The 18964-nt window shown below is 50.6% G+C and overlaps 1 protein-coding gene across 2 annotated transcripts in view; it reads left to right on the top strand.

Moving 5' to 3' along the window:
- Positions 1-666: 666 nt before the first annotated feature.
- Positions 667-18964, top strand: part of LRRC4B (leucine rich repeat containing 4B) — a 135737-nt gene continuing 117439 nt past the window's right edge. Inside the window, exon 1 of one of the 2 annotated variants that reach the window (XM_077314874.1) lies at positions 667-710. The gene's annotated coding sequence lies outside the window, so the exon portion shown is untranslated. Of the gene's footprint in view, positions 711-1030; positions 1388-18964 lie in introns of those variants that run through there. The other variant, XM_077314872.1, reaches the window with a different exon arrangement.

Here is an 18964-nt window from a genome sequence, read left to right as displayed (position 1 = left end):
AAGAGTCTCCTAAGGAAGGCACTGTCAAAGTGCCGATGGAAGCAAAATTAAAACCTTTTAAAGTCTGCTAAAGATGTCAGTCTGTTTAGGATTGCACGGCTGGCATCAGTATGCATTTGTGTTTTTTTTTTTAATCAATGGTCAGCATTTATTTAAAGAACAAAAGCATCAATTACGGCTTTCCATTTCATCGTCATCTTTCACGCAGCGTTTCTTTCGATCTCCAGACTTCTCACCCTCTTCCGCCACTGCGTTCATCCCCAAGCAAACTCTTGAGGGAAACCAGAATGGGACACATTTCGCATAAGAGCAGGGAAGCCCGCTGGCTCTGTTCGGTTTGCCGAATCCCAAATTGCAGCCCTTCGAGTCTCTTCTAAAGGCTCTCCTAAGGGAGAGAGCTTCAGATATTTCTTGAACTGGCTTGAACTGTAAAAGAAACCCAGGATTTCCTCTTATCCTGTTATTTCCTTTGACAACTCGCTTTTGTCCCCGATTGGAACCCCAGGCGCCTTGACCCCATCATGCTTCCTTCACATCAGAACATCAGCCTTACGAGGTAGGCTAGGCCGAGACACGAACCATCCGGCGAGCCGCCTTGTTTGCATTCCCGCACCAGGACGCCTGATCATTTGAACCGTGTTCTTTGTTTTTCATGACAAGAAGCCAGGCAGCCTCCGGGAAGGCCCCATGTGCCGCGGTCCCAGCATCAGGTGAGCCGGCCCACCTGCTCCGGGGCGCGCCATCCCGCATCGTCCCCGCTCAGTCAATCGGGAAGCAGGGGAGGGAGAGATTTCTTCCCAGTCGGGGAAACCCAAAGCAAGACGCAGAGGCCAAGCAGCGCCTGCCAGACGCGGGGGCCACTTCTAAGTCCCCCCTCCCGCCGCCGCCTTCGCGGATCACGGTCGCCCTCCCTTGCTCTCCCCCCCCCGCGAGACACTCTCTCCCTCCCTCCCCCTCCCCTCCCTCGCTCCCCTCCCCCTCCCCTCCTCGCCCCCCCCTCCACTATTAGTATTCCGCTCCCGTCCCCGCTCCTCGCAGGAGCGCCTCTGCTGCAGCGCGCCCGACGTCGTTGGTTGGTTGGCAGCCGGGTCGGGTCGCAGGCAGGACGGAGCGGGGGGCTCCTGGGGCCCGGGTTCTTCGCCGCCGACGCCGCCCCCCACCCCACCCCACCCCCCGCCCCTCCCGGAAAGGCCTCCCGTCGGCTCCGAGCCGGGATCTGCATGGAGCCCCAGCGCTGAGGGGGGAGCCGGGGGGGAGCCTGCAGCCGCCCTCCCCTTCGCCGCCCCCCCACCCCCCCACCCGCGACTGGACACGCGCAGGGGGAGCCCGCAGCTGCGCCAGCACGAGGGGCTCCGGGGATGCGCCCGCCGCGACCACCCCCGCCCCGGTGAGTGGGGGAGCGGGGAACGGGGGGGGGGAAGAGGCCGGGGGTCTTTTTTTGGACGGGGGGGGGGAGATCTGGCTCGAAGGGAGGGGGTCTCGGGCGGGCTGTCGGGCAGGCTTGGATGCGGCGATGGACGGACGGAGGGCGCTCCTCGGGGCGGGGGGCTGGCGATGTTGGCTCGGGGACGCTGACTCGGGAGGGGGGGAGGAGAGGAGAGCGGAGGAAGGGACGGGGAGGGGGACGGTTGCTGTGGAAACGCCACGAGCCTCCCCCCACCCCAGTGGCGGAAAAATGCCGCCTTGCCCCATGGGCCTAGGGCCCCAGCTCTCCCCGGTTCCCCGAAGTCCCGCTGCCCCCCAGGAGGTGTCCAGGAGCATCAATTCGCCTCCCCCCTGGCCTCTCATCTGCGACCCCCCCCCCGTCGGCTGAACCCCCCCCCCCTTCCCTTTCATTGTCTGCTCCCATAGCAACACACTTTGCTTCCCCATCAGGCCCTGCTGGTTTTTCAGACCCAGCGCCACACCCCCACAATGAGGGGGTCGCCTTCCCATCCTAACCCCAATCTGAGACCCCCCCCCGGCCCCCCATGCACCTTTCCAGCCAGCCCCTGACTTCTCGGCAAGAGACGGCTCTGCCTCCCCCTTTCCAGTGGCCTCTCTTGGGGTCAGCCCCCCAGACCGTTCTTTCACAGCCGGCTGCTTAAAGCCCCCCCTCATTTGCTCCAGCACCGATCGACCCCTTCCAAGGACACCAGTCGCATAACCCCAAGCCCCCCCCCCCAAATATTCTATCCTCCCTGATCAATCCCACCATCTCCACTCAAGAGATCTGTGTGCTTCCTATTTCTCTCTGGGTCTGCATTCTCCATGTTCCCAAGGTATAAGTGAGAGATTTCCACTGAAGCATGCCGTAGTCTCCATTCCAAGGGGGCTAACCCCCCCTTTCTCATTCAGCTTTCCCCCATTGCCAACCCCCAGTCCTTCTGCAGGCCTCTTGGAATCCCGTATCCCTCTGTCTCTTTAGACACCCCCATGTAAGCCAGGCTCTTCTCTCCGCTCAGGGAGCTTAAGGGGCTTCACCTCCAAATAACCAGACCCTCCCTCTTTGGGTCTTTTTTCTGTCGTTCCCTCAAGACTCCTGTGCACCCCATCAGCTCCTCCATAGCTTTGGGGCATTTTGATGCATAAACTCCACTCTTCCATCTTCCCATCGCCTTCCTTTCCCCCCTTCCCTCCCCATAGTGTTCCTTCTTTTTCTCCCACCTCAAAGTCTTTCCCATGTCCACCATCAGCCCGTGTCCAACATTACCCACTTCTGCACCCCACAACTTGTGCCCCCTGATTTAGATGTTGTAATCTCTGCTGCCTCATTCCCCTCTCCCTCCCACAAGAGTGTGGGCTTCCCCAAGCATGATGCTTTACTTACGGCATGAATACCCCCCCCCCCCCTGAAAGTAAGCCTGATCTTAGAAGCAGCAGATATATGGTGGTAAACTTACAACTGGATTGTACCACTTGTAAGACATGAATAACACACGGATTCTGCTCTGCTTCCACCTCCGTTCCTTCACATAGAAAGCTAAATGCTAAGGAGCTGGGTTGTTATCTAGCTAGCTTTCTGCATGCAGGGATTATTATGGAAGATGCAAATAATCCAACACAGGCCCACCTCTTCAGCTACTGTTTGCAAACACTAAGTGCACAGATTTCGGGTAGGATGCTGGTCTAAGGGAATTGGGATCTGGGGTTTTGGACTGGCAAATTTGTGCTGAGAATGGGGGGGAGGGGGGTCATTGGATTATTTTGGGGAAGCTGGTGGTTGCTTGGACTGGGGGATCAATATGAAGGAACCCTGTTTGAGGCTGAGCCTGGCAGTGTGCATGCTACGGGGGAGGGGAGTCGCGGCTGCCAGGACTTGTGGAATGCATTTGGTGAATCTGTAAGGAATAGTAGACCTTGGACGATTGCCTTTATACATCTGCCTATACATCCGCTGCTGCGTTTCAGGCTGAGCCTTGGGTTTTGGGTGCTCACAGCAAGTTTATGAGTGCCGAGTGGAGAACCGGGGGGACCTGGATTCCGCAGTTGGGTCTCGGGGCGGGGGTGGAAGGGCTTGCGACTTTGCAACGGCAGAACGGGATGGAATGCGGAGAGGTTTGGTCTGCCAGTGGCTGGGAGGGCTGTTTTGTGACACCAGGGATTACAAAGAAGCGGGCTGGTGCTGCATCAGAGCCTTGATCCCTCTCGGATGGCCTTGCCCAAGGCAGCGAGCATCGGGACTCAAGAAGTCTCCGCTTCCGCTGACCCCTAGGATTGAGACTGGTGTGTGTGTGAGTAGACACACGTGCGACTGCCCCAAGAACCCCCCCCCCTTCTCCTCCGTAGAGGGGAGTCAGCAGTATGGAGCCCTGAGACAGGAAGGATGGATAGCGACTTGCATGGGCCTCCCTTGTGGTGTCAGGGCATTGTGAGGAGGATGAAGGAAGTGTCTGTCCAGGGCAGGGGTAGTCAAACTGCGGCCCTCCAGATGTCCATGGACTACAATTCCCATGAGCCCCTGCCAGGGGCTCATGGGAATTGTAGTCCATGGACATCTGGAGGGCCGCAGTTTGACTACCCCTGGTCCAGGGGCACGTGTGCATCTGTGGGGGCCAGCACGGCTCCTGACGACAGGGGGTGAGGGTGGGGAGAGCCTGAGGCTGCAGACGCTTGGACGTCTTAATTTGGAGTGCAACATTAACAGGAGAATGTTATGGGTAGAATTGGGGGTGGGGGCAAGGTACGTGGGGGGAGTCATTCGTCGAGCACAAACAACTAGGCCCCGTTCCTCATGAACCTCAGCGAAGAGCGCAAGGCCATATGGGCCCGTTTGGGTCCTGTCCTTTAGGGCGTTTTTACATGAATATTCAAAATATATTATTAATAAGACCAAAACCGTGCATGGATGCAGCTGCCAGGGGAAGGGGGAAAGAAAGGTAGCCAGGAGGATGTGCTAGAAACAGTTGCCATGGCGATGAGAACCAGAAGAATGGGGCTGCTAAGGGAGAGGATGAAGAGGACCGTTTTTTAGTTTTCCACCCAAAGAGTTTGCCGCTCCCCCCCCTTCCCCAAATATTGTGACCCCAATATATAAAACCTTAATGTCTGTCTCCAGGTTTGGAGGTGGATTGGTGGGTGTGAAAGGGGAGGGGGCTAGATTTTTCCGGCAGAAGATGTGGACTCTCTCGCGTGCCTTTGTGAACAGGATGGAGGCAGAAGGGTCACTCTTGCCCTGGGTGTGGGGCCGGGAAGTGGGTGTGGCAGGAGGGCTGCGATGATGTTGGAGGAACAGCAGTGGAGGATGGGGAGCCCCTTCCTCCATCCTTCCCCCCCCCCGTTCGCCTGCCTTGTTCATATTAATAAAGTATCATTAACAAATGATACTTAGTGGTAATTATGATGAACGATAATTATTGAGATGTACCAAATGACGATGCTCCCAAAGTTTGACGACCTTTGTTCCTGTGCAGAGCCGGGAATTTGAAGTATTGTTTTTTCCAGGTCTGCTCCTTATTATAAGCCTCCCGGTATTCATCTTTACAGCAGTGTAGGGAAGTAATTAGGATGGCAGGTTGTACTACAGTGTAAATTACCAGGTGGGGTTGAATTAACAGAGCCATCACACACCTTCTCCTGCCTGAGTGCTGCGGGCTCATTTCCCATGAGACCTTCCCGCCCCAGCCTGCCCAAGCACAGGGCCTGAACTGCTGGCCTGTTTGTAGAGTGCTGGATCTGTCTACAGGGGGTGGTTTTGAAGTGCGTGGAGATGTATGTATGCATGCGCCATGAATGAAGCATGTGAAGGCAAGTAACCTCTGATGGCCATGGGAATTTACTGGCTCCTTCTCAATAGCCATAGGACGACAGTTTCCAAATTCCCAAAGCTCAGAGCTATTTTTCAGAACCATCCCCAAATGGACTTTACAGAAATGAATTTTCTTCCTTCCTTCCTTCCTTCCTTCCTTCCTTCCTTCCTTCCTTCCTTCCTTCCTTCCTTCCTTCCTTCCTTCCTTCCTTCCTTCCTTCCTTCCTTCCTTCCTTCCTTCCTTCCTTCCTTCCTTCCTTCCTTCCTTCCTTCCTTGTCAAGAGGCATGCAATAGGATATGTTGGGACATACAAAATTGTCTGCAGAAAACTTTAAGAGCTCCTCCATTAATCATGGGGGAACCTTCAGATCCCCATAGATAGGTCAAAGTTCCACCATCCCCCAAGAAACCAGTTGTTGGAAAGGATGAATTGGGCAGGCAGAAAAGGTCCACAGTTGTCCTTGGTGAATAGCCCCCCCCCCCCAACATAAAATGCTGGAAGTACCTTAATGCTCCCTTGGAATGTTTCATGCATTTTGGGACTGCTGATGACTGAGCTTATGTGAGCCAACATTTTTATACACATCCTGGAGACTGGGCACAGAAGCTCACACACTGATATATATATATTTATACATTTATACCTGCTTTTCTCCCCAACGAGGACCCAAAGCCGTGTACAGTAGCATTCTCCCTTGTAACAACAACCCTGTGAGGTAGGTTTGGCTGAGCAACTGTGGCCGGCCCAAGGTCAACCAGTGAGCTATCATGGCAGAGCGGCGATTTGAACCTGGGCCTCTCAAAACCTAGCCTGACACTTTAACCCAGGGCTAGTCAAACTGCGCCCTTCCAGATGTCCATGGACTACAATTCCCAGAAGCCCCTGCCAGCGAATGCTGGCAGGGGGCTCCTGGGAATTGTAGTCCATGGACATCTGGAGGGCGGCAGTTTGACTACCCCTGTTTTAACCACCGTAGTTGACTGAAGCTGGTGTTGTTTTTCCTCAGGAGAAGATTTGAACATGGAAGGGTGGCAAGTAGGGTGGCAAGTAGGAAACCCTCCTAAGAAAAGCACCGGAGGGTGCAGGGTTGTGTGTGGGTGTGGCAGGAGGGCTGCGATGATGTTGGAGGAACAGCAGTTTGGTATTTAGGATTCTTCAGCCTCCCCCTCCCGGCAAGTATTTGACTTCAGGGTCGTCTTTCCAGTCTTCTTGTACTGGACTGTGGGCAACAGAGATGTTTTGTGTGATCTCTGTCTATCTATCGATCAATTGATTGCTGAGGCAAGACTTCAAGCTGTATCTTCCAGACCTGGTCTGATGTTTTCCATGGCAGACATCTTGTTCCTGGAGCTGAGTTTGCCAGGGATGAGAGCCAACATTCTGGATGGAGTTAGGCTGAAGCAGCAGGGATGGCAGTCGATAAACTGAGGGTGGCGTGTGCAAGATAGGCAGATAACTGACAGACTTAGGGAGGGACTTGCCATGCAGAAGGTGCCAGGTTCAATTCCTGGCATCTCCAGTTAAAAGATCTGACAGGAGGTGAAGGGAATGAGATCTGCCTGAGACCCTGGAGAACTGCTGCCAGTGGGCAAACTGTGGCCCTCCCGATGTCAATGGACTACAATTCCCATGAGCCCCTGCCAGCATTCGCGAATGATGACAGGGGCTCATGGGAATTGTAGTCCATAGACATCGGGAGGGCCACAGTTTGCCCACCCCTGGCCAAGGGACTGATTCAGTAGGAGGCAGCTTCATGTGTGTTCAAGTTTAAGTTGAGACCTTACATGATCCTGAATTCAAATCCATCCTTAATCACATCGTGGTCTCCCAGGCAAATCCCACTCGAAGTTGCCTGTCTGGAAAGCGGGTATGGTGGCAGACTGCCCGGAACAGAAAAGAATCAGTGTGGTGAAATGTGGTGAAATGCCAGAAGTTTTGGCTGATGTTTTACAGGCAGGCCAGTATGTGGGGGAAAAAGGCAGCAGCGCTGAAATTAAATTTTGCAACCTCAGGAAGGTTTGGAGAATTTATATCTCAGATTTCAGGGTTTTAAAACGCAAGCTTGGGAAATGTTGGTTATTTTGTCCTCTTAAGAAACCCAATCTCACCAGCACCCAAAACTGAGGATGTTGCAAAAACGAAAAAAGCAAAATGAAGAGCTTCCATTTATATTTTTTCAAACAAACTTTGATTTGGGAGATTTCCTCTCCCTCAAATGTTTTTGCCCCCCAACGAAGAGGTGTTCAGGTAGTATGTGCTGGAATTGGGGAGAAGTTTTATGGATGGGGGTGGATTTATTTTATTTATGTATTTACTTCATATATAGCTTGATCTTCTCCCCAATGGGAATCCCCAAGTGGGTTACGGTGTGCTCCTGTCTTCCATTTTAATCCTCACAACAACCCTGTGAGGTAGGCTGCACATGCATGACTTGCCCAAGATCATCCAATAGGCTTCTACAGGGATTTGAACCTGGGACTCCTGGATCCCAGTTGGAAACTCTACTATCCCACACCAATGGTTTTGCCTGGGCTGGGGCTCATGGTAATTGTAGTCCATGGACATCTGGAGAGCCACAGTTTGGCCACCCTGTTCTATAGGAAACTGCGATTGACCGAGGACCTAGATTTGGTATCACTGCAGTGTGAGGGATTGGCACTCAGGGATGGAGCACATCCTTTGCCTGTGATACGTCTCAGGTCCATTCAGAGCCAGCCTAGTATAATAGTAGATCCAGACCTGGATCTACTGGATCTGCTGTGGTCTGGCAGCACACTGTGTCACCTGGGGCCCAGTCATGTTCCCTCAGCCTGTCCACCTCCACCGTATTGTTGCGTGGCTGACATGGAGGGGAGAGCCATGCTGCGAGCAGATTTGGGTCTCCGCTAGAGAGAGAAAAATGGGGCATGGATCGCTCATCAACTAAGCTCAGTCCTTGGATTCTCCCGTCCAGGGGTAGTCAAACTGCAGCCCTCCAGATGTCCATGGACTACAATTCCCACGAGCATTTGCTGACAGGGGTTCATGGGAATTGTAGTCCCTGGACATCTGGAGAGCCGCAGTTTGACTACCCCTGCTAGACTGCAGGGCTGGAGAAGACCGGTTTCTGTGCTGAGATCTAGGAATGCTTCTGACAATGGTAGGTTAGAAGGGCAGAGAGAGAGAGAGAGAGAGAAATGTGGTTGGGTATAAATATCGGAGAATGAGTGAAGTCACTTTTTTTTATTTTGCTCAGGCACATGCTCACACATACTGATGCTAGCCATGTGGGGCTTATTTTAAAGCCTACTAGGGAAAACCCCCAGGCTTTGTTACTTGGTTTTTATGCTTACAAAAGTTTTCATGCTTAGCAGGGATTCCAAGTCCCCTTCTTCCTATTTATCAGGTGAGTTGAGTGTTACAAGCCTAGTTTACGGGGGCTGAATGGGAGAGGGGGGAGTCCGTGAGCTGCCGTGGGAGCTGGAGTGAGGGAATGAAGACCGGCAGGGTTGCACCGTGGTGGGTCATGTGTCATTCTGTGGGCAACCTGTGGGCTGCAGTTGACCCCCCCTTCTTTGTAAAACAACCCTTGGGTCATTCACTTTCGGACGTGTTTGTAAGGCAGCACTGGAAACAGTGCTCCGAACTTGTTTTCTCTGACATCTCAGGCCTGGGTCAAAAGTCACATCAGAACTGCAAAACCCATGGAAATGTTGCCCCTGTTTCAAGCACTGGGAAGGCCACTGAGGAACATAGAATCATAGAATCATAGAACCATAGAGTTGGAAGGGGACATACAGGCCATCTAGTCCAACCTCCTGCTCAACGCAGGATCAGCCCTAAGCATCCTAAAGCATCCAAGAAAAGTGTGTATCCAACCTTTGATTGAAGACTGCCAGTGAGGGGGAGCTCACCACATGTGAGCCGCCTCGAGCTAGTACTGGGAGAGGTGGGATATAAATCCCAAAATGAATGAATGAATGAATGATGTATATATTGCTTTTATATGCGTGCACATCCATTTTGATGCTGTTTTATGAACTCTTGGGAGTACTGCTTCCTGGGCCTGTTCTTCCGGGATCCAGAATATACTTTGTTCATCATAGGCCCAAATGGTTCGTTTCTGTGCAGGCATCTCTTTATACGAAGGTTGTCACAGCCTGCAATAGTCACTCAGTTGCCTGGGTGGATCAGACAAAAGGGCCATCGAGTTCAGTGTCCACAGCGGCTAATCGGACGCTCCTGGAAGCTCATAAGCAGGGCACGAGGGCCCCTCATTTGTTTGTTGTCCCTGGCATCTGGTATTCGGTGATATACTGCTTCTGAAGCTGGAGGTTTCGTTTTGCAATGCAACCTGTTGATGAATCTATGGGGACTTGTAGATCATAATTATTAGATATTTGTGCCCAGCTTTTCTCCTCAGTGGTAGCTTACAACATCAGTCTCCCCTCCTCCTGTTTACTTTCACTACAGCCCTGCGAGAGGGAGTATAGGCCAAGAGTGTACGCCTGGCTTTCGGTCACCCTGTGAGCTTCCATGGCAAAGTGGAGATTTGAACCTGGGTCTCTCAGAGCCAAGGTGGATACTGTAACCACTCCCCAATAGGGTTGTGTGTTTTGGCGGCCGAAGCATACAACCCTACTTACGCCCCATGCTATAGATCAGGGGGAGTCAAACTGCGGCCCTCCAGATGTCCATGGACTACAATTCCCAGGAGCCCCCTGCCAGCGAATGCTGGCAGGGGGCTCCTGGGAATTGTAGTCCATGGACATCTGGAGGGCCGCAGTTTGACTACCCCTGCTATAGATGCTAGGCCATTATAGTGAGGAATTCTCCAAGTCAATTATGGCTTTGTGGGAAACAGCTCTTCCTTGGTCTATTACTTCTCCCCTTTTCCCTGACCTGGATAGCCCAGACATCTCATCGGATCTAAGAAGCTAAGCATGGCTAGTAATGGGAGGGGAGACGTCCAAGGATTTGGGTGGCAGTTCCTCCGAGGAACACTAGGGGTCATGATGCAGAGGAAGGCAATGGCCAACCACCTCCAAACATCCCTTGCCTGACTGCTAGACAATCCTTAGACCTCCTGGTTACACTACACAAGCCGGATGATTGATTGATTGATAGATAGATAGATAGATAGATAGATAGATAGATAGATAGATAGATAGATAGATAGATAGATAGATGAATATTCATCCCCTTTGTTGGGTGACACCCCCTTGCTCTCCCCATTCAAGTCTGATGCGGGGGGGGGGGGGATGTGTTTCTATCCAGGCTCCTCTGATTTGTGTTGACAGCGAACCAATCTGACCATCTGCTCGTCATGAGCCTGGCATGACTGGGGCCAAGTCGAAGAGCTCCCGGCCACAAACGGCATGGGAGCGCTCGGTGGCTTGGCAACTCTGGCTGCAAATGTGGAATGCGACGGAGCCCACACACCCTCCTGGAGCCGCGCTGGCATGTGTCGGTCCAGGTTGCACGCAGTTTGTGTCCCTCCCGATTAGCTTCGCAGCCAGGGAATGAGCGACTGCAAATACGGATGCCGGCAGTTCCACCCGATCCCCATCACCTGATCCCCACCAAGGAGAGGCCCACAGGATTTGACTTGCCACGTAACGTGGGGAAGAGGGCTAGTAGAACACGGACAGGCCTTGGCAGTGGGGCAGACCTGTTGTTTAAGTGGGGCAGAATGCCAGGGCCTGAATGTGATTGTGGTGTAGCTCCTCAAACCATTTCCCATCTGTCCCAGGGGATGGGAGTGTTGTACTTTCCAGGGAGATGTGACAGAGCTCTTTGTACCCTCCCCAGCTGTGATGGAGTGGATTGAGAACTTAGATATTAGTATTTAGGGGGATCGCCCGATCTGTCTGCATAACTGTTGCACCTAATAGCTTACTGTGTACACTGCCTGTGCGTAACTCTGCCATACGATGAATTTTAAACAATAAGTAAGCCTAGCAGCGGCTCTGCAACACCCCTGGATTCAGCCCAAACATCTTGGCCTGGGTGGATGTCTCTTTAAACGCCTCGCAGCCCCTTCAGTTAACAATAGCAATGCAAAACATCCTGAGGAGGACATGTTGAGATTCTATCAGTGAGTAATTTCCACAGACGCTGATGTGTTGCGCTGCCGGGTTGAGGTTTTTTCTGGGTGTTAATTAGAAGCGGCAATTTGGCAAGAAGGCACTTGTGATGCGGCTCTGCCCACAGCTGCAGGGGGCTCTGGAGGGCTGGCCACCAGGGGGGGATGGATGCGTGGGTCTGCATGGGTAGATCTGGTGCAGGGAGCGTTGTTTCCCGCTCTGGGGCAAGAAACCCCGAGCAATGCCTCCCCCCCCCCGCCGCCACGGGCAGGAAGGGAGTGTGGGGGTTAGGATGTTGGGCTTGCAGAGAACAGGGGAATTGTGGGTAATATAGCTGAGTGAGGCTGGCATTGCTCGCCTCGGCACTTGTGGAGAGCACGGCAGATCTGCAGAATTAACATGGACAAGGGCAGGCAAACAAATAAGGGGTCTCTGATGGTTTCCGTAGCGGAGAAGGTTAGGAAGATCAGGTGTTTTCACCGCTGCAAACTAATGAGAGAGGAGAGGGAGATTATATTGGGGAAGGTGAGCTGGTTCGCGGGGCATAGGCGGCATCATTTATTATGATGGATGGATTGGTTTGGGCAGCAATTGGAAGATTTGATAGAGAACCTGACTTCAAGCACGTCCTGCTCTGTTCCGGTATTTTCTTTGCCACCGTGAGGTCTAGAAACTTGCGTAAATGAAAAGGAAGAACTGATCGCCAGGCAGCGATCAAAGCGCTGTGCAGATTTCCAAAATGCTTTAAGGGCAGGGTCACCTACAGATAATGCAATTTAGGCATCATTTGGAAGTGGGTTTCCTTTTTTCACGCAGGAAGCTCCGGTCCCAAACATTTTCTTAAGTGGGCTGAAAGTTCTTTGAAAGGGCATTGCTCAACACGTGTGAAAACAGCCTTAAGCAACAGGCTTGGAGACAGCCGGCCAAGTGTCATGGCCCTGTGGAACTAATTGCCTTCGGAGTCTCTGAAGGCCAGTAGTATAAACGGGATAATGATGTGTAACTCATTCTGAAGAGATGACTGATCGTGACCAGTTGAGGATACGTAGAAATGTTTCCAGTTGGTCAAACTGATTGACTATTGATCAAGAAGTATTTTGCAGGGCTCATTTTGATTGCCTGCTCTTTTGCATGTGGCTTCTCACTGGCACCTGCTCTCCTTCCCCCCAGGACAGCGAACGTCAGCTGGGAGAGGCTCCTGCCTCTGGGGTCTTGCTGGGAGGTGGGAAGTGGGCTGGTTCCTTACGGCTGGATCCTGATGCTGTAAAAAAAAGCGGCATTAGTCACAGTTATATAAGTTAGTGCCACTCGCAGCTATTATCCCAAATGCTCCCAAATACAATCTACATCTCCATGGGGGTGAAGGAAACCCTAACCAAGAAGAGCAATCATCCAGGCTATAACTGAAGTTCAAATTGCCAGACAAACAATTAAAACGACTTGGCTTGTAAGCAAAAGGCCTTGGAAATGCAAATCAAAGCAGGCAGCAACTTGGACAGCAACAGACTGCCGCCCAGGGCTAGTTCTCTAGCAGACTACCTCGTGTTAGTGAATGATGTAAAACTAAGGCAGGCCCTCTCCAATTGTATAAGGAAGCAAAGAGGTACTGGACCTGAGGAATGGGTGGGGAATATCCAGAGAGGTCTCCACACTTCCCCGTTTCCTTCATGGGTTTGAAATTTGCTTTCTATTGCACTTCACACTAGTTGGTTTTTGTTTGGTTTTTTCAATCAGTGCAAGGCTGGTGGTGTGGGGAGTTGTGGAGTTGTTTCCTCCCCTTTCCTGTCTCACTGGGGTCTGTCCCAACTGCCCCCCATTCTTTGTACAGATGCAACAAGAGCTTATTCTGCACGCAATGGACAATGCTGTTCCAATGCACTTTAGAAGGAGATTTTCCTGGACCTACAGGACAATCCAACTACAAAAGCACCCTGACAGCACCTTATCCAGCATGGGTGGAATGCTGCATTGATGTCCCCAGATATCAGCCAGTTCTGATCCTGGGGTTGAAATTAGAGATTTGAATGATGTAAACATTTATCTGGGGGAGTGGAAGGGAAGAGAGAGACAGGCACAACTGATACTGTGTGAATACTGACTATTTTTGCTCACGTTCACTACCATTCGTTCCCTAGTCTGCTGTTTCATATTCCTTTTCGGTTGCTCACATGGATGAGTCAAGAATCACTAAGTGAAGGGGATAAAGTCAGTAAATACAGTCATGACTCACCAGAGAGGACCATGTGTTGATGACCTTGAAGGGGATGGGCAGTGAAGGCAAGTGAGGGCAACCTGAACAAACAATGTTCTTGCAAAGAGTGCTTCTCCTCATTGGTAGAATCCCGTTCGCTTTTCAGTTGGCAAAAATGGAGGAAGGGGTCCCTTCTGATCACCCAACAGGATGTGGTGGAGGTCTTGGGATTTCCATGGACAAAATCCATGGGTGACCAGTGGTTGCCTTAATGAGAACTGAGCAAGATTTAGTAGACAAGCTAGCTGGATCTTCATTCAAAAATGTTGATCCCAAAAGATGGTGAGTAGCTTTGGCTCTGTGTCCAAGTTGGAGTGAAAAGAAGCCCCCATCCCCTTATCGTCTTATCTTGCCTGCTGACAGAAGTGGGGGAGTTCTGTCTTTGTTTCTTAAGTGCAGGGGTGAAGAAATGTGCGGCACCAACCCCTCCCTTTCTAAAGCCAAGAATGATTTCAAAACGGTAACAATTTGGCTGCTGTCATAATACCGTTTCATGTCTTAAAGTGTGATTTCTGTAATTGGGCAAAACAACCACCACAACCACATACTGTCTATTTCAGGGGTAGCCAAACTGCGGCTCTCCAGATGTCCATGAACTACAATTCCCATGAGCCCCTGCCAGCGAATGCTGGCAGGGGCTCATGGGAATTGTAGTTCATGGACATCTGGAGGGCCACAGTTTGTCTAATGCCGTTTCGTTCTTGGACACTGGTTTGCGTCATGTTGCCACCGGCACCAAGCCTTTGCCTTCGCCCAGGGTACTGAGTCCAAATTATTTACGATTTTCTCATTCACATTTCTGACAGAGTTGAAAATGGCACATCTCCAACTGCACCTGACAGAACATGCTTTAGGATGCTTTGGGCTGATCCTGCGTTGAGCAGGGGGTTGGACTAGATGGCCTGTATGGCCCCTCCCAACTCTATGATTCTATGATTCTAACAGACCAAACGCGTATTGCCCCACAGGGGTCTTCTTCAATGGTCAATCTATTGTTTGAGATGCTCTCTTGTATAAGACCAAAATCTAAAGGCTTGCTGGGTGAAAAACAAAAATCCTGAAAAAATGAATTCTTAAGACATGTTAGAATGAGCATCTATTTTTAAAAGGGAAGTCTAATTAAATTAATTAATTAAATATATTTGATTTTCGTAAACATGGTGGTAACATTACTGCTTGGCATAGCTCCAACTAGTGTTTCTAAAGTATTTATATGCTTTATTTTATTCATGTTATTTATAGCCTGCCTTTCTCACTGGGGCCCATTCCGCACACATAGGATAATGCACTTTCAATGTGCTTTGCCTGCTGGATTTTCCTGTGCGGAACAGGAAAATCTACTTCGAAAGTGCATTGAAAGTGCATTATCTATTGTGTGCAGAATAGGCCTAGGGCTCAAGGCCGATTGCACAGAGTGAGCAAATGCAATCAACAAGATGGGATGTCCGGTAAACAGTGCAGTGGGATTAGGGTTTTACAACCAACCAGAAACAAAGAAACAACCTAAAAAGGTAACTGAAACAAAGCACAAGTATTAACAGGACACATTACATTCAGTTAACAGGACAGATTAAATTTGATCTAGTGACCAAAACTTATTTACGCTCCCTGGCCCCAAAGAGATTACACTGGCCTCCACCAGAACCAGGTGGAGATCCCGATTGGTGGAATGCTCTGCTGAACGCAGTCAGAGCCCTGCAGGACCTCAGACAGTGTGGCAGGGCTGCAAGGCAGAGCTGTACCACCACCAGGCCTGTGGTTGAGGCCTGACAATTCCCATCTGATCTCACAGGCCTCTCTGACTGCACCTGCCAAACTAGACTCCTTAGGAAGCTGCATATCATGAGCTCAACTAGGCTTGGGCGCTTTGGCCGCCGAAGCGGCCATTCGAGCCCAAAGCAGCCGGCACCATGGGAAGGGTTTTCACCGCCACCGGTGCCGCCCCTCCCCCTGCGCTGTGGCACCGGCTGCTTTGGGCTCGAATGGCCGCTTCAGTGGCCAAAGCGCACAAGCCTACCCCTCCCCCCCATGCCAGGATAGGAATTTTTATGGGCAATATTAAGAGTTAATTCATCTGGAAATTGTAATTCAAATTAGATTTTATATCGTATTTTAGAATTTTATGTGACTTTAATTGTGATCTGCCCTGAGTCTGGTGAGAGAGGGTAGAATAAAAGTTTAAATAATAAATGAATAAATAAGTAAAGGAGGCAAAATTACGATCCTCCTTACAGCAAACTATACAGAGTAGTAAAGACCACAGTCCGGAGTAATTTAGTCAAAGGAACGTAGTAATTCATTTTGTTCAGTGCTGCCCTGTTGCCTGCATAGAAAAGCCGCCATGAATAATTCAGTTCTGGGCAGTTTGCAGGAAACTGGGAGAGCAGGAACTGGGGGGGCCACAGTGGAGAAGGCCTGTCCATGTCCAGGCGGTCATTGGCCTTGCTCATTTGCAAGTTGGTACCTGCAGAAGAGCCTCTTGTGGCGCAGAGTGGTAAGGCAGCAGGCATGCAGTCTGAAGCTCTGACCACGAGGCTGGGAGTTCAATCCCAGCAGCCGGTTCAAGGTTGACTCAGCCTTCCATCCTTCCGAGGTCGGTAAAATGAGTACCCAGCTTGCTGGGGGGTAAACGGTAATGACTGGGGAAGGCACTGGCAAACCACCCCGTATTGAGTCTGCCAAGAAAATGCTAGAGGGCGTCACCCCAAGGGTCAGACATGTCCTGGTGCTTGCACAGGGGATACCTTTACCGTTACCTTTTTACCTGCAGAAGACCCTCTCCAATGAGCAAAGCTGTTGGGGAAGGGCAGAGGGGGTCTTGCAGCTATGAGGGTCCATGGCTGTGAAAGCCCTTGTATGAGACACTGTACTCAACACTGAGCCATTATCTCATGGGTCGCCATCTTGGGCCTGTAGAAAGGGAGAACTGCGCGTGCTCCATCTAGCTTCCAATAACAGCAAAGCTGCGGTATTCTTCATTTTGCGGGGAGACCAATATACAGTGCATAGCAGCAGTCTAGTCTCGATCTCATCATGGCAGGGGTCTAGGGGGTCATATTGGCCAAATCAAGGCAAGGACAATGATCCTCCAGGCCTTCCAGTCCTACTGGAATGTTATTTACCGGGGCACGCTAGTTACCTGCATGCAAACTTCACCTGTCAATTTCCTTGCATTAAGCCTTTAGTAAAGAGGCGGGGTCTTTGCTCCAGGCCTTTTTAGCAATCCTGCTTGTTGTAGCCACTCTTTGTGGTGGGCAGGGGTGTTGTCTGTGTGGTGCACCCATTAAAAATTTATGTTGTTGCTTACCTGTTTGCATTTTAGGAACAAATAGATCTTCTTTTCCTCAGGTGTCAAATGCGTTATGTCCTTAAGTGTTTCAAGAGACATGCAGATTCTTTGGACAGGATCCAGCCAGCTTTTCCACTGGTGGGAAAAGGAAGGAATGGTCTCCGGCCACCCAAAAAGGCCCTGGTGGTGATCAGAAAGCACAAACACCATAGACCAGGGGTAGTCAACCTGTGGTCCTCCAGATGTCCATGGACTACAATTCCCATGAGCCCCTGCCAGCATTTGCTGGCAGGGGCTCATGGGAATTGTAGTCCATGGACATCTGGAGGACCACAGGTTGACTACCCCTGCCATAGATGATGGGAGGCTCTAGTTAGAAGTGGGCAAGTGGAAAATCCAGCAGGATCCAGCCGAATGTGTATGTTCGAGTGAGCACATTTTGGACAAGAAATTAACTTGTCTCTGCCATCCAACTCTCTCCCACACACGCTCATTCCGCCTCCTTGCAAAGTATGGAAAGGGCCCCTGATTGGTTAAACAGCAATGTTGTGCGACATGGTTTTTTTTTACATTGTTTTAACTGTGGAGTAATGTTCTGGCTTTGCAGAGAAAGGTGGGTTCTGTACATTTCCAATAAACAACTTTGAGTCTCGCATGTAAGAAGCAGGGAATTTTTGTGTGTGTCAGTGTGTGTGTGCGAGTGAGTGTCTATTGAGGAATCAAAGGAATGCCGAAAGGCTTAAGAGCTCAAATAAATGCAAACAGTTCGGAGGAATCTTCTCAACCCAGGTCTCTGGCAGTGCTGCCTCTGTGCCCACTCCTCCCTTGTGGTTGCTGCATGTACCATAGAGTGTGGTTGTGGACATCACCAGATTTGCATATTGTCACCCCGTCAGTGAGCAGCCCGAATACCCCCACTTAGCTCAGTCTCATCGGAGCTCAACTGGGATTGGCAATGGTTCCTGGTTGGGCGGGAGACCACCTTCAGAAAAGTCCAGGGAGGCATTACAGGAGAAGGCGATAGCAAGCCGCCTCTGCTTGTCTCTTCTTTGGAAGGCCTCTTGGATGGGGCGAATTTTGAGCTGGACCGTTTCTGCATTAGGAGTCAGATCTTGGTTTTTGCAAAATGGCGCCTGCTTGCACCTTTGTCTTCATTGTGCCCCTTAATCCCACCATTCTGCACCCTTGATCGCCTCCCCGTTCCTCCCAAAGTGTCCAGAATGTATTTTTTAAAATCTAACATAGCATTATAATGCTTTAAACAAAAAAAATAGAAATAGTGTTGTAGCATGATCACCCCCTTTTTTAAAAAAAGGGCAGATTTTTCGAAACAGAGGGAGGGGGGAGAGTAGAGTGATGAGAAAAGAGATTTCCCAAATGATTCAAAATGGCAGGTGCAGGGAAAACACAATTAGATCTTAGATTCCACTTGAAAAGATGAAATCCAGTTTTCTGGGGATTTCGTTGCTGCTGGGCAAGTGAGGGGGCAATTTGGAACTGTACCTGAAGGAGCAAATTATAGTACGGAAACAGACAACAAAATTGACCCATTAAAAATGCAAATCCAAACGATACCGCTGGTGTGGAAATAGTCACTGGCATCTTCCTAACCTAAGCTTGAAACCGGATCTAACCAGATTCTTCATTAGTGAAAAACAGAGAAGGGATCTCCTCTGATCATTTAAAAAGGGTGTACAAAGGATCATGGTACCTGCATGGAAACAAGCCATGCAAGATGGAGTCTGTAGTTGGGAGGAAAACAATGGAAACAAGCAATGCAAGATGGAGTCTGCAGTTGGGAGGAAAACAATGTGAGATTGAGGGAAAGAGCTGTTGAAATCCAACCCCTGTGGCTGGATTCCTTCCTTCCTTCCTTCCTTCCTTCCTTCCTTCCTTCCTTCCTTCCTTCCTTCCTTCCTTCCTTCCTTCCTTCCTTCCTTCCTTCCTTCCTTCCTTGATAAATAAGATCAGACAAATGTAAAGTTCTTCATATAGGTAGGAAAAATCAAATGCATTACTATAGGATGGGTGAGACTTGTCTTGGCAGTAGTATGTGTGAAAAGGATCTGGGGGGTCTCAGTAGACCAGACAGTGAACATGAGTCAGCCGTGTGACTTAGTAGCTAAAATG

This window comes from Paroedura picta, chromosome 16 (assembly GCF_049243985.1).
Source record: "Paroedura picta isolate Pp20150507F chromosome 16, Ppicta_v3.0, whole genome shotgun sequence".
Classification (NCBI taxonomy): Eukaryota; Metazoa; Chordata; class Lepidosauria; order Squamata; family Gekkonidae; genus Paroedura; species Paroedura picta.
The sequence above is the reverse complement of the archived record's forward strand: the minus strand, read 5'-3'. Positions and strand labels throughout refer to the sequence as shown.